This window comes from Mastomys coucha, unplaced genomic scaffold (genome assembly GCF_008632895.1).
Source record: "Mastomys coucha isolate ucsf_1 unplaced genomic scaffold, UCSF_Mcou_1 pScaffold14, whole genome shotgun sequence".
Lineage (NCBI taxonomy): Eukaryota > Metazoa > Chordata > Mammalia > Rodentia > Muridae > Mastomys > Mastomys coucha.
Genome location: NW_022196896.1, coordinates 93634020 through 93650559, shown reverse-complemented (window position 1 = coordinate 93650559; position 16540 = coordinate 93634020). Strand labels below are relative to the sequence as shown.

Genomic DNA, 16540 nt, shown 5'->3' with positions numbered 1-16540 from the left:
TATATATATATGCATTTGATAAGAAATCCAGAGAATGAAAATACAAATCTAGGCATGTGTTTCCATGCTTAGGACACACAGCAGTGCAATGGTGGAGGATGGAAAAACTCACCAGATAAGACCACCATTAATTACAACATTGCATCTACTACAATAACATATACAAAGAAACCAACCAAGTAGGACACTGCCTATTGTGTGTGGTCATAAAAGCAAATGTGCATTAAGAAATGTATTAAGAAAGGAAATACAAATGAGGAAATCAAATCTGTTATTTATTTAGTATCCAGGATTTTATAAACTAATATCTTCTTAAAACTCCCACCTAATTTTCAAGTGACAATGACCTAAAGAAAATTATACATCATATACACATAAATATATATGTGTGTTATAGTGTATATATATATATAATATATGTAGTGTACATATATACGTACATATACACACAGATAGATAGATAGATAGATAGATAGATAGATAGATAGATAGATAGATAGATGGTGTACTTACTTTTGGGGTCAACACATTACTAGGTTTATAGCGTTGAGTTTTTGTTTCATTACAAATGAAGGTTAAATCAAGTCACTTTCTTGTCAAAAACATATGGCTTGTGCCTATCTTTTAGCCCTTTATTCTACTCCTATTACAGGAACAAAACCTACAAGGCACAGAGCAAAATAATCAGGTCCTTAAAATGAGCTGGTCTTTTATCTGTTTCTTGCAAAAATGTATTTCTTAAAACCCAGAAAAAAATATTTTCTTTAAAATCTTACTATGACTGGAAGTTTGCAGTCTCTCATTCTTTCATTCATTCACTCTTTCAAAAACCTGGACCACTCCAAGAATCCAGGAAGAGAGCTTATGTCTTCCCTTGATTTGAAGCAGGTTGGTGTCTCTGCTTCATCAATCCTGTGCTCCATGCCCTTTGCCTCTATTGCTTTCCTAAGCTCTGTCCCTTCACCCTGTTTTTGAGCAGAATCTTCTATTAGCAATTCAGTCTAGCATATCAGGTTCTGTTTCTCGGGTTTGTGTCTATTAATACTGAAATGAAAGTATCTTTGCATCCCATATCACTGAGACAAAAACATTACATTCAGTTCCTATGGAATAAATATTCTGAAAGGTTCTTTTTGGTCTAGGATTTAAAGTTAATTATATGAACAGACTCTTAGAATTCCAAAGGTACCTTACTCCTGATAAAGACAAAGTCAAACTAAGTTATACTTTTCTCTAACCACTTAAGGAGAAAAAGAGTAGAAAGTTTTGAATGGCAGGAATGGGTAGTATCTATTAATTTTTTTAAAGTATATTTTTTGAGAAACCTCTTCCTTCACATCTATTATAAGCTCATTGATGGCAAATGAATGTAAAATAAAATCCCCATGGACCAAATCAACATGAACTGAACACACTGGATCTATGACTAACTCCATTGATATTTCAAGATTCCTTTCTGAAAAGCCATTATTAACAAAGCTTTCATCAGGATACATTGCTTTTACTGCACTGTCAATTTAGATTCTAAGCATCAGCTATGTTATTAACATAAATTTGCATATAAGTAAGAATTACATAAATGTCACTGCAAAGTTAGTACAGAACAAATAAAGAAAAATAGAAGAAGTTTAGGTAAATTTCTTTTCTTGTCTTTTTAGACAATAGCAGCTTTTAACCTAGCTCAAGAGTTTCATTAATTAGAAACTGTGAACTGGATGAGTCAATTCCCTGGACAAAGAATGTCCTTATGAATTTAGAGATGAGCACACTCCCAAAGCTTTCAAATCCCAGATGCCTTTTTTCACTATTCCACATTCCCCATCACCACAAAGAAGAAAGGGAGGCTATAGTATAATTTTATATAAGGCATTGTCTTAATTGCACAAATAATGCACGGAATTTGCATTGTTTAAAAAAAAAATCAGGAAAGACCATTATTGTGAACTGAGATTCTGTACTAGACTCCAAAAGACTAGACCAAATCTAAATGATATCCCTGATGCCAAATGCCATAGAATAAGTCAGACTGAAACAATGAGGAGGCAGACACTCCCTATCTTTTCCTTACAATGCACCCTTCTTTAGTGAGTGAGCTTTTCCTGCTGTTCTGCCTCTGTTTTCCTACTTAACTGTTGTTATTCAGGAGGAGCTCACCTTCTATATCCTAGAAGGTGAGCTTCCTGGGTTCAGGAATTGCAAATAAGAGCCAACCAGATCTATATCATTTGCTGTAATTTTGTCTTTTCACAAAGGTAGCATGCTTTCTGCCTTGATATATCAGCATATCTGTTTTGTTGTTTATCAACCTCACCAACAATGCTAGTTGCTACCTTTTCCCTTCCTAATACATGTTCTTATGCAAGTTCTTGTTCCCCATTGTCTCAGTTCCTCCAATTTCTTGTACCTCCATGGTACAATGACATAATCAATTATATCCTTGCAAATCCTGCTGCCACTTCACCTTGCTCTCCAGTAAATCAGTGTTTGTGGAGATCTCCTAAAACATACATTGTTGCATTTATAATATATTGAACCTATTTGATTGTTCTTCCTTTTTGTAGAATTCTCCTTTAGACATGTGTGCTGATGTATTTCTCGTAGTATTCAACTTCCCCAGCCCTTCCCAGTCAGAATCTATATTTTGAATGCCCAAAGGGCTCAGTTTCATGCCTTCCTATGCTCTGTGCCCATATAGTATCCAGTACCTACTATAGCTGCAAATTTATTTCAGAGGTCTTACCTGCTCTTCTGAACTCAAGAATCTACTATCCAACTTTTCTTTTCATACATTTATGCTCAAGAATCCAGTTCAATATTTCTTAGGTAGCTCATTACTGAATGTGTGAAAAGGCAAATTCTAGAATCCCTTCATAAAAGTGATTTCTTTTGAACCTTTTTCAGTTAATTGGAATTATGTCACCATCACTTGAGCTGCTGGGGCCCATATATTAAAAATAATACATAATTTCTGATACCTTCATTTGCCTTTGTACAACAAAGCATGAAGGATCAACACTGAAAACCATTCAAATCTATACACTCTTCAGGATGTCCACTACTACGACTCCACCTCATCTCTACTTATTTTATAGTTAGTGTGATCAATAATATTTTTGACTTCTTTTCATTATTACTTTCTATTGGAGTTATTTTTATATAGACAAAATGGAATAGATAAGCACACAGCTTTCACATCTCCATTTGTTTTCTGTTGCAGTTAACTGTCAAATGGCCACACTTCGTGTTCCAGATGGTCTTGGGCAAGCAGAGGCTAGCTCCCTGAGCTCCTTGTCATCTTCCCCTCTGTAATTTTATTCACCTGCCACTCCAGCCACATTGATCTTCTTTCTTCCTATCAAACTCTTTCACACCTCAAGACATTTGTAGTTACTGTATACCTCCTTGAATGACTCTTCCCATATCTGCTCATGACTCTACTGTGACAAACATATTCTTCTAGTGGATCCCACAAAAAAATCAGAAGAGCTTTTTGACTACTTACCAAATCTAAAATAATTAAACAAATTCTCTTTTCTCAATCTATAGGAGCATTTTGTGCCATTCCATCTCAATATAGTTTCTCCATAGAACTTAATGAGGATCTAACATTATTGTTCTCACGTTATTTTGTACTTGTTTCAGATGTGCCTTCCACCACCAGAAAATAATCTGTGAAAAAACATAGAGATCTGATCCCATCATTACAAGGCCTAGAACCATTGCCAGTCAATGAATGCTTAATAAAAATTTATTCCCTAAATAACTGAGTGCACTTTATGAAAAGAAATCAGAAATAAATTAAATTTCTTGAGATAAAAAATTTAATTAATACCAGAACCAGACTTGTACCTATAGAGCTTGCCTGAGAATATTAACCTGACAAAAGTATATGATTGGGATGATGACAGATAGGGCCTCAGACATGTTATAAGAAACAGGTTTGATAGCGAAGAGAAAACTCAATGCTGTCTAGAAACAGAATAAAGAAAGAAGGCATCAAGAGTGGGAATACGCACAAGAGCCTTAGGAGAAATTGTTCTCAAAAGAAATGTCAATTTATTGAAAGGTGACAATTTGATGAAATGCTCATTTAGTGAGCACAGTAAAGGAAGCAAATTAACTCATGGTTTCCCCGTATGGAGGACAATAGACAGCCAGTTTCATCAGAATAGCCACATAACCCTAGATAAGACATGGTATGGTAGTGAGTATAAGACAGAGGAGTGAGATGCTTCAGTAAACTAAAAACAGTTCTGATGCACAAGAGATTAGAATTCTTTTTCTGGTTTTAGGACTACTGGAAAAAGTTTATATAGAATACTATTCTTCCCTCTTAAACAGAGAGCTAATTGTCTTGAAAACAAGATATACATATTGAATATATTTAAGAGTACATACATACATAGATATATGTGTGTATATATATTCACCACCTCAAACTTTTGTTACCTCCATCCTTGATATTCCTACTCCAAATATCCACAGGATGTTTGAACCTAGGTGTTTGCTTTTTCCATAAAGTCATATAAATGGAAAGAGGTAATAGCTAATTATGTGTATGTCCAGGTTTATGTTGCCATCATAAGCTAACCTTGGATATTACTACTCTGAGATTTTCCTCCTTTTTGGGAAACAGAGTCTCTCATTGGTCTGGGACTCTCCAAATTCATTTTTCTGTTGGCCAGTAAATTCAAGGTTTCTAACTTTCTCTGCTTCCCCAGGCTATTCATTTGACAATTTTGGATTCTCTACATTTGTATCTAAATTTTAGGATAAAAATGTCACTTTCCATAAATTTAGTATGCTCATATTTGGACATGGATATAATTGACTCTATAGAATTTTGGCAAGAACTGATATCTTATAGTCTTCAAGTAAATGATCAGAGGCAGACCCCTGATTGTTAGGTCTTTCTCAGCTAACCTCATTAGAGTGTTGAACTTTCACCTTAAATGCCTTTCATACTTTGTCAGATGTATCTTCAAAGTACACAGAGTACTTCATCTCTATGTTTTTCAATACGATGTTTTTTTTCATAAATCTGCACATTTCTATTGTGTACTACAAGCAGATCTCCAAATCCCTATGTCTAGATGATGGCTCCAGCATGTACAACATCTCACTTCAAAATGTTCTTTCACTCCCTATATGCCCTGTTCTTACTATAGAGGTGTGTGTGTGTGTGTGTGTGTGTGTGTGTGTGTGTGTGTGTGTGTTCACATACTATTTAGCTAAGTCCATGGCTAGCACAACAGTAGAAACTAGATAAACAAGAATCACCTTGTAAATGTATAGACTTTCTTTCTATCATACTATTAGGATATGTGATTCAATAAATCTAATGAGATGATTAGTAGAATTTATTTTTTGCCCCTATTCCAGTTCCCTATAGGTTTTAGTTTCTGTGTTGGAGAGCTGTTGGTTATCATCAAAGTATATACTACACTATTGCACTATTAAGGTGTGCCATACTGTTCATTGTGGTGGTTTCCAAGTGTCATAGCTGGGTAGGACTACTCTTTGTCTCCATCCTTTGGAAGCTTGCATGGTTCCTTCTAGTATCCTGAAAGCTAGTCCTCAGGCAGGACGCTGTCAAGCCAGAACTATCTCAGATCTTCTGGGTTGTATGTGTAAATTCATACCATATTTTCCACCATGATAATAATGGATTTAACCTCTGAACTTGTAAGTGAGCCCCAATTAAATACTTTCAGCAATAGGGACTTACCTTCCACCTCAAGGAGATGACCAATGCTAAAACAATAACTGAAATTATTTTGGGACAATCCTCAACAGCCACTGGAAAGAGAGCTTTTTATTCCTGATATTAGAGTTTTTCTTAGTCTATGGCTCTTGAAGGGAACACTGTCATCAGAGATATAAAAATTATTTTTAATCTATATATGTATATCATTCTCAGTGTATTTGGATAGATGATAGATAGATAATATAGAATAATGTAAAGACATGGCTTTTTCAGATATCCTTCTGCTGTTTTTCCCTTCAGTATTCATCTCTGTAACAGGTTAAATGATAATGCTCCCCTCCTATGAGGATAGGGTTTAATGCTTGGTCACAATGGTCTGGCACTATTTGGAGGGACTTTGAGGTGTGGCCTTGTTTGAGGAAGTGTGTCCCTGGGGGTGGGCCTTGAACTTTCAAAAGCTTATGTCAAGTTCAGAATCTCTCTCTGTCTTCTTGCTACATGCAGATCTGGATGTGGAAGTCTCCGATCCTTCTTCAGTACCATGTCTATCTGTATGCCACCATATTTTCCACCATGATAATAATGGATTTAACCTCTGAACTTGTAAGTGAGCCCCAGTTAAATACTTTCATTTATAAGAGTTGCTGTGGACATGTGTTGCTTTACAGCAATAGAACAATGACTAAGACACTCTCCCCTCACTAAGTAAAAACCCTACCCCCTATTTCCCATCTTCCCTTACTATCACTTGTACCTTGCTATTCCCATTGTTATTCTACCTCCACCCACCTCTACTTTCCTGGTAGGTATAGTTACTACATGTTATATATTCATATTTGTAGACGGTGCTGGGAACCACAAATGAGTAAAGATATGTCATCTTTATCTTTCTGGGTCCATTTTTATTATCATAAAAATTACTCAAAGTTCATGGCATGACCTATTGCTGAAGATAATATTTATATATATTATTAAACATGGAAAACTGAGCTCATGCCCAACTAGAAGTTTCACCATTACTACCAAGTATTTGTAGTGCTAGAAGGTACTCTGCATGTTCCAGGAAGAGGAAAATAATCATCAATATCACTTAGCTACAAACCCTGTGACTATGTGATCCAATTACAAGATATTTTCAGGATAATGGCAAAAATGTTATAGGAGTGATCATCATTTTTTAATTGAAGTTAAGGTCTAGTCCATGAAATTAAACATAGTTATGACACTGATGATTTGGCCAAGAATCAGAGACTAAATTAGGGGAAAACCTACTATTTATGCTAAAGAAGCAAAGCAAGAAATGATTTTTAGTGACTTATTACTATAACCATAGATCAGTGCCTTGATTAACCCTCATCAGAGAAGCTTCGGCTTACAATAGATGGGAATTAACACAGAGACCCACAACTAGACAATGTGTAGAGCATGAAAGACTTTGGAGCACACAGTCTAAAATGGAACATCTTAATCAAACTCTTCCTCTTGGGTTCAGAAGAAGTGGCAGAGAGATTCTGAGAGCCAGAGGTGATAGATGACTCTAAGGAAATGGTGTCTTACATACACAAGAGGATTGATGAATATGTGAACTCACAGAGACTGTGGCACAGAGACACAGATCAGATCACAGATGTGATCAGAGACACAAAGACTGTGGATCTACACCGCTTCAAGATATACAGGGTACCAACACAGATAGAAGTAGACACAGGGTCCCATCCCAAATCAAAATGCTAATGAAATTGATACCTATTGTCAAAATGAACAGAAGTTTTTTACAATGAAGTATTACTGGCTAACTCAACCACACTTCTGAGTAGACCCCATGCCCAGGTATAGTAGTTCTTCAACAGAAAACTAGTTCCATAGTTGGTTTGTGAGATTTTTTATTGCATTTTATTTTGCTTTTACACTTTATGTCTTATTGTTTGTTTGTTTTGATTTGAATTTTGTTTTTGTCTTTTTTCTGGTTTTTATAGGGTCAGAAAGAGAGAGATTACATAAATTTGGTTAGATAAGGAAGTGGGTAGAATCTGGCAGAAATTAAGGGAGGGAAAATCATGATGAAAGTATATTGTATGAAACAATATTTTAAAGAAAATATAGAAATTAGAAGCTTACTCTGAGTCATTTTTTTTTGTTTTAGTTTCTGGTGAGGGATTTATGCTGCATAAAATCACAATGGTAGAAACATGCTCAGGATATTTTAATGAGATAAGAATCCAGAGAGGCCAGGCTTGTTCTTTACCTGATAACTTAGTTTCATGAGAACTGGGGTCTCATGCATGCAAGAGTACTTCTGAGAGCAGCATGACCAAAATGCTAACACTTGTGACAAGGCCTCCATTCTGAGAAGTTTTACCATTTAATGTTGCTACTCTGGGGGCTAAGTTTCCTGGAGATAAATTCCTGGGAGCCCTGAACAGGCCATCTCAAAACCAAGACATCTACCATAGCCTTTGCTCTCTTTAATGAGTTGGCAAAGTTCCTTGGCTTTCTTACAATACAATACAAACCCCTTGAAGATAAGATTTTGAGATTGTCATTTTTGTCTATGAAGATATTGATAGTGAATAATTTAGGGAAATGAGTAGAAGAGAATTAAAAATATATATGACAACATGTTAAAGAACAGTTTAGCTCACTAGACTATAATACAGTAGAGGATGCAGAAACATTAAAAATAAATAAAATTATAAAAGTAGAACTCTGTGTGCATACTACAACAGGACAAAGTTACAAGGAGGTATCTTAGTCATGGTTCCCATTACTGCAATGAAACACCAAGACCAAAAGGCAAGTTGGGAACAAGAGAGTTTATTTGGTTTATAACCCCAGCTCATAGTCCATCATTGGAGAAAGTCAGAACTGAAACTCAACAGGGCTAGAACCTGAAGGCAGGAACTGATACAGAGACCATAGAGGGGTGCTGCTTATAGGTTTGCTTCACATATCTTGCTCAGCCTCTTTCTTATAGAACCCAGAATCACTGGCCCAGGGATGGCAACAGACACATTGAGGGGGGTCCTCCCCGCATTGATCACTAATTGAGAAAATGTTTTCCAGATGAATCTCATAGAGGCATTTCCTCAACTGAGATTTCTTTCTCTGTGATGACTCTAACTTGTGCCAAGTTGATACACAAAAACAGCCATTTTTTGTTGGTCACCAAATATATTACAAAATTTATGAAGCAGGAATTCTTTTAAAAAAATTAGAATGTTAGTCACAGGTAAGTTTATAAAAAAATCCAACTAGGAAAAGTTAGGGAAAGGAATTAAAGCAGTGGAAAACATTGAAAATATATATATATACATATATATATATATATATATATATAAAGATATATATATAAAGATATATATATAAGGATATATATATATGTATATATATTTGTATACATGTACATTTGTGTGTGCATTTGTGCATGTTGATGGGTATGGAAACCAGACTAGGACATGAGATCCCATGGATCCCAAGTTACAGGGACTTGTAAATCACATCTTCTGGGACACAAAGTCTGGTCCTTTGCAAGAGCAGTACATATTCTTAACCACAAAGCCATCTTGCAGCCCACAACAGTTTGCTTTATGAAATTTATTTACATCTGAGGAAAGTCTTAACTCCTGCACAATTATATTACTACCTAAAATTGCTTCAGGGTGGACAAAAACCCTAGTTATAATATTTTAAAAATGAACACACTAATAGCTAAAAATTCATCAAAAGCTTTAATTATATGTGATATAAAATTAGCAATAGACTGAAAATAAAAATGATTGGCATTAGCTGACCAGTTTTATGGATCTTCATGATGGTCTTCCAAGTTGGGAAAGAGATGTGTTAAGGAATGTAGGAAGACTGATTGGGAGGAAGGGACTAGCTAGGACTAAGATACATTGTATAAATATGTGAAATTTTCAAAGAATAAATATAAAATATTATTTATGGAAAAATAAAAGAAATAGTGATAAGCTAGAGTTAGTCTATGGATATAATTTGGTAATTTCTGTCCTAGAAAATTTAGAGGTTAGCCAGGCAGTGGTGGCGCACACCTTTAATCCCAGCCCTTGGGAGGCAGAGGCAGGTGGATTTCTGAGTTTGAGGCCAGCCTGGTCTACAGAGTGAGTTCCAGGACAGCCAGGGGCTACACAAAGAAACCCTGTCTCAGAAAAAAAAAGAAAAAGAAAAGAAAAGAAAAAGAAAATTCAGAGGTATACAGGACAAAATATGCGAGTATTGGACAAACAGAAAAGGGTCCTTTTGTATCTGTTTTTGTTTGTTTGTTTGTTTGCTTGCTTTTTTGCTAAAAAGTAAAAGCCTCTTTCTATACTCCCCACAGTCCCGCAAAAGAACCTATCCCTCTGAAGTCTCCTTGCCTTTGCCTGGAGACCCAGTGTAGCCCTGACTGATCTGCAACTTGCTCTGTAGATGCCATCAGCCTTGAGCTTGCCTGCCTCTGCTTCCTACCTGCTGGGACTAATGGCATGTGCAATGATCCCTTGCCTAGGAGATGGTTTTTAAAGATTTAGCTTTATTTTAAATTATATGTATGTGTTGCCAGAGTATGTGCACGTAGTGGGTGTAGGAGCTCCCAGAGAGCAGAGTGTTCTGTCTCTCTGGAGCTGGAGTCATGGGTGGTTTTCATCTATGAGGTGTGGGTGCTGGGAACTGGTCCTCTGTCATCTTCAAGAGCAATACTCTCTCTTAACTGATGATCCAAATCTCCAGCTTTCCCTCTCAAAATCATGGATTCTTGTGTTTATATTTAACTCATATAATAATAAAAATAATAATAATAACAATAATAATAATAATAACAATAATAATAATAATGTGAACATACATTTATTACCGAGACAACTTTGAGTGATGAAGTTGACTTAAGTGAGGTCAGTAACTTTGGCATTAACCAGATCACATTATTTTATTATAGATTCTACTTGATTTCCAATGAATTTCTATATTAATCAAGCTTGTTCAGGCAAAATATGGTAAATCTAAAAAATGCTTTTAGTGCATCTATCCTACCAACATCACAGATTATAAACACAGTATACTATAGTCTCTATGGTTTGAGCAGAGATCATTGTTCAGGGTGTACAGAAAATTAACACGACCATTCTTTCACTCTGTACCACCATATAGTTGAAAGACTACAGATTGAATGGTGATAAATCCAAAGTTATCTTTATTTTCTTAAACTTCTTTTTTAATATGTTGTTTTGTTTTCTCTGCCATGTAGTTCAGGATAGCTGCAAACCTCCCACCTTACCTCTGGCTTCTGTGATTTATAGAGACACAGCATCATGCGGATGCTTAAGCAAAGTGTGAGTGTGAACAGAGTGAATAACCAGGAGTCAGATGCTGGGGAAAGAAAGCAAGTAGCTTCCTCTGGGAACAGACAAGTACACAACCCCCTACCTTGGACCTTTCCTGAACTGGAAAGGCCAATACGTTTGAAATTCAGGTGAAATTTCTAGATTATTCCTCCCACAGGTGTGGAGTTTTAAATGTAAGTTGACGTATTAGGTGGTCAGGAATGGTGTTGATGGGTAGACTGAATCTTTTTTTTTCTCATTTTTAAAAGATTATTTCATCTAAATTATGCCCCGTGGAGAGATTTTAAAGAAACAAAACCCAGAAGAACAAAGATAGGATGTTTCTATGATGGCTGCTGACATTGAGGCTCACAGTAAGAGAAGAGGATGAAACTTGTCAAGTTGCTTCAATTCAGGAAGCATCTCTTCCTAAGAGTCGCAGCACACATTTCACCCGGTGTTTCTGTATTTCCGCTGAACAATATTTATTTCTCTCTGTTCTCCAACAGAGCTAAGCCCTTTCTGTCTATGTTTTAAATTCTGACATGGCTTTTTATACTCCCAAGTGTTCTCGTGTTTCCAGAACTTTCATTTTTCTTCCATCTTATCTCAAGGCTGGAAGAAGTTTATCATATTAGTAGACAATGAAGCAGAACAAGACGATACATCAAGCCTTGGCACTCAATATTGTTTTGCAGGGAAGACCAAGTAAGTTCTTTTATTATGCGACTAGAGAGAGAGAAAAAAAAGATAATGTCTCAGGAACTGTATTTCAGGAATAGAAAGGTGTAGATATGTTTAATTAATGACAGAGGATCCAAAAGAGGAGCAAACAGATTAGAAAACAAGTAATTAAAACAAATACTTAAAGCTGAAATCTGGAGAGAAGAGATTTACTAAGCAAACACCAGGAATTTGTAGAGGCAATAAAATTCTAATGTGATGTATGGATGAGGATCATAATAGAGTGCTCTGCTCTATGTGACAACACAGAAGTCTCCAATTGTCATTATTTTATAGATAAACTCTTTTCCATTAACATAAAGCTACACAGCAATTCAATCACCACCTATCTTTGTCATTGACTGTTGCTATGAGTTTATGAGATTGTTAGTCTCCCCTCAAAATACATTTCTGAAGTAACTATACTTTTATTCTTTTCAAAACCAGGGAGTAGAGAAAAACCAACCTCTGTCCTCTTAAAAACTCTTTGCAAATAAAGCAAATCTGAGGAGCTTATTTCTTGTCACCCGACTAAATTTCAAGAAAGATTAGGTTGAGACTATCAAATTTTTGGTTTCATCTTTTACTTGGGAAGTAAAAGCGTTTCAGCTATGACTCGTGAGTCTATTTTGAATTCAATTAGCCACATTGAGCATAAAATGTGTGGTAAAGTTTGTCCTATGGTATTTCTGGATATAAAACACAGCTGATGTGATATTCAGCTGCATGTTCTGGACCTTTATGGCGTGCCTCGAGTGGATAATATGAGGCACAAAGGAGGCCACAAGGAAAATGCTCTCATTAGCTCCACATGCAGGACCCAGAGCACTGTTAAATTATGAAATGAAATGGGCATATTAAGCAAAAAGTAGCCTTGGCCATGAGCAGGAGTTTTGCATTCACATAAACCACTTACACTGGCCGCTAATTACAGAGCTCGGCTTTGGGACAACCTAGTTTCAGTTTTCGACAATATTTTTACATGTTTAGTCACCTAATCTAGATTTTTGTATTTTTCAGAAATATTGAAGCTATCTGAGAATTTATGTCTGATATGGATAATCTGTATAGCTACTTGCTTCATGGGTTCTTCAATTTGCATAGTTTTAGGTAGAGTCTAAAAAATACATTGTTAAAACCCAGCAATCTATCAGGGGCTGTACTAAAAAACAATGCAATACAAAACAAAAATCTTGACTCACCGCCCCCTAATAACTGTCATATGCTAATAGCTCCTTAGCTAGAGGAGCTTTGTGAACCCTCCCTGACTGTCTTAGTCGGGATTTCTGTTCCTGCACAAACATCATGAACAAGAAGCAAGTTGGGTAGGAAAGGATTTATTCAGCTTTCTGTTCCATACTGCTGTTCATCACCAAAGGAAGTCAGGACTAGAAATCAAGCAGATCAGTTTGCAGGAAGCAGGAGCAGTTGCAGAGGCCATGGAGGGATGTTACTTACTGGCTTGCTTCCCCTGGCTTGCTCAGCCTGCTTTCTTATAGAAACCAGGACTACCAGCCCAGGGATGGCACCACCCACAATGTTTCCTTCCACCCTTGATCACTAATTAAGAAAATGTCTTACAGTTGGATCTCATGGAGGTATTTCCTCATGGGAAACTACTTTTTCTGTGATAACTCCAGCTTGTGTCAAGTTGACACACAAAACCAGCCAGTACACTGACACATACTGTATATAGTAAAAATGATAATGTTAAAGGGTTCTGGAAGAGGGCTCAGGAAGTCAGGGAGCCAGCAAGATGGCTCATGAATAAAGGTGCTTGCCACTAAAACTGATGACCAGAGTTTCATCCACAGAACCCACATACTGAAAAGAGAAAATAGATTCTTGCAAGTTTTCCTCTGACCTCTACACATGTCACATCCACCCTCTCCTCTCTACACAGACAAAATAAATAAATAGAGGTTAAAAGTATGGTGGCTTTTTTTTTTAAAGGAAGGAAACATTTTCTGAAACCAATTTATTCTTTTCAATTGGACAGTTATGAAGGATTTCTGAGAGGAAGGAAGGAAATAGAGCAACTTCACATAATTATTATAAAGATTCAAGATGCTTTTGCATAGAATAGAGGAAAATGCAGTGGCCAGAGACTTAGCAATGCTTTGTGCAACCCTCTAAATAAAACACTTTCACCAACTATATGATGTTTGCCCCAGATTGTTTGACACAAAGCTTACAGACTCAAGCCAAACTGCTCTAGTCAAGAAGGAAAGCTTTGTGGTACTAAAGGAAAGCAAAGTCCTTTAAAATCCTTGCAGCACATAGAATACATTTCAGATTTGCTTCCCTAGAGTCGACCAGCTTATGAATGTTAAAATTGTCCAGTCTTATTTTCCACACAAAGTACATTAGAAAACCTTGACCATACCTTATACGATACCAAAGAAGAATAGAATTCAAAGTGGTCCTCTATTTTTCTCATATTTTCCTTGAAGCTTAAATGACAAAACAAATTGGAAAGTTTACATCATTCATTATAGAACAATTTTCAAAGATGCACAATTCTCCTTTTTGACTGTCTGATCTATGCCCTTTGAGCTTTTAGTGGGTTAGCTAGCAAGCAATAGAATCAAGAGTTACATTTTCTTTTCTTTTCTGACTTTAAACTGTTTATTTTTACATTGTCTCCAGCTAACTACATCTGCTTCAGAGAATAAATCATAGTCATTACCCATCTTACATTCTTTATGAATTCCACACAGATACTAAAGTTAAAAGTTTTTGTAGAATTACACCAGTCTTTGCTATCTGATCAGGGATGAAGTAATTGTATATTCCGATTTTATTTACTCCTACCAGAAACTTAGTTGTTATTAAATAGATCTAACAAGAGGCACATCCAAAAAGAAGGTATGATTGCTTCAAATGTTGAAATAGGAATATGGAATGGGAATTTCATGTTAACAACTCAGATATTCACATCCAAAAACTGTGTGTGTGTGTGTGTGTGTGTGTGTGTGTGTGTGTGTGTGTGTGTGTGTGTGTGTCTGTGTGTAATATTTGAATTTAGCAGATTGGAGAAATCAGATTATATTACTGGAGTCTCCTCATACTCAAGATCACTAGAGGGTTTAGGAAATGATAGGTGGGGGACAGGGGTTGGGAGAGGAGCTGGTTTCTTTTATCTGGCTTAAAAGTTGGACTACCTTTAGAAAGTGATCAAATCAAAAAAGAAGTCAGCACATTTGAACACACAGAGACTGTAACAGTGTGCACAAGACGTATACAGAGAGAAACCAGAAAAAAATCCCAGCACAGAAAAGGGAAGTGAACAGAAAGTTCTACCCCGAATTAAGGAGCTATATGCAGTTGGTATCCAATGGGAAAGGGAAAATAGTTTTCTTCAGTGGAGTGTCACTGGGTACCACTAGAAGAATAGAACTCAAAGTGGTACTATATTTTTCTCATATTTTCCTTGAAGCTTAAATGAGAAAATATTTTTCAAAGATACAAAATTTTACTTTTCTATTGTATAATCTATAACCTTTGGGATTTTAGTGGCATAGCTGGGAAGAAATAGAGTTGAGAGCTATGTTTTCTTTTCTAACTTTAAACTGGTATGCCAACCAGGAAAGTATAAAGGATTTATTGCCAGGGTGTGGAGATGCTGGCGAGCAATAGAGAGAATAGTAGAGTACTAGTGATCTGATGGGGAAATGGGGAAGGTGGGGTGGATCTAATTAAGGAGGAAGAGGGAAGACATACAAACAAAGGCGATAGGCAGGTAAAAATAACAGTAAAGATGTCTGAGAAAGTCATAATGAATCATAGTATTAATTACCTAAAAATACCTATGACATAAGTTGGTATATAAATATACATACATATATAGTTTAAATTAAAATTTCTCACCTGGGTTGAACAATGGTCCCTCCAAGAGCCAAGGACTATCAAACAAAAACTCTGACACCAGGCATAAGAAGCTCTCTTTTGAGTTGCTGGTCAGGGTTCTCTAAGAGTTCCCTAAAAGTTTACATGCTATTGATATTGTTCTTCATTGTCTGTCCCCACTCCTGAGGTAGAAGGTCTTAAATCACTAATTATGAAGACACCATGCACTTCAGACACAGGGCTCAGAGACCGATAAGTTGGAACTGACCTCAATGCCTCATTTCTGAGGACAAGCTCTCATGGTACCTTAAAGTACCATGCAAGTTGGCAGAGGGAAGCAAACAATAGTGCTACCCAGCTATGGCACCTATTATTATGTCATGCTGGTCCTTTTAAGGATGCGTTTTAAGGACCAGCATGGCATAATAATCCTAAAGGTTTGGTAGTGGCATGCTTATGTTGGCCATAACTAACAGCTCTCTACATGAACTTAATACTCTACTTAGTCAAAAGAAGAGTCATTGTATCTGGTACCAGAATCCTAGCCAACTGCCCAATGGCTAATGAAGTCATGGATCTTGGAGAAGCAACTTCAACTGACACTTTACTAAACTGACACAAACACTAACTACACCCTAAATACTTTTTCTTATAGCCACAGAGAAGCATAGTTCTCACATCTGCATCAAGGAAACCACTTTCTGAAACAGGTGAAGACCATTACAAAAAAAATAAAGAAATAAAATAAAACCAAATGAATCAAAATGCAGAGTTGTGAAGCATAGTCCCAATAGACAAAGCTACAGTACAACTCCTACACATAAGGCTCAGGGATCATTGCAGAAGAGAGGGCAGAAAGATTGTACAAGCCAAAGGAAAAGGGAGTTTGCTGTAAGATTCTATTTTCTAAGAGTCAGAATATTTCTATATATAATAAATTTAG

At 36.3% G+C, this 16540-nt stretch overlaps 1 long non-coding RNA gene across 1 annotated transcript in view; it reads left to right on the top strand.

Moving 5' to 3' along the window:
- Positions 1-12093, top strand: part of LOC116089211 — a 13286-nt gene extending 1193 nt beyond the window's left edge. The window contains exons 2-3 of the long non-coding RNA XR_004118211.1: positions 6212-6310; positions 11295-12093. This is a non-coding gene — a long non-coding RNA (uncharacterized LOC116089211). The remainder of the gene's footprint in view (positions 1-6211; positions 6311-11294) is intronic.
- The last annotated feature ends 4447 nt before the right edge of the window (positions 12094-16540 follow it).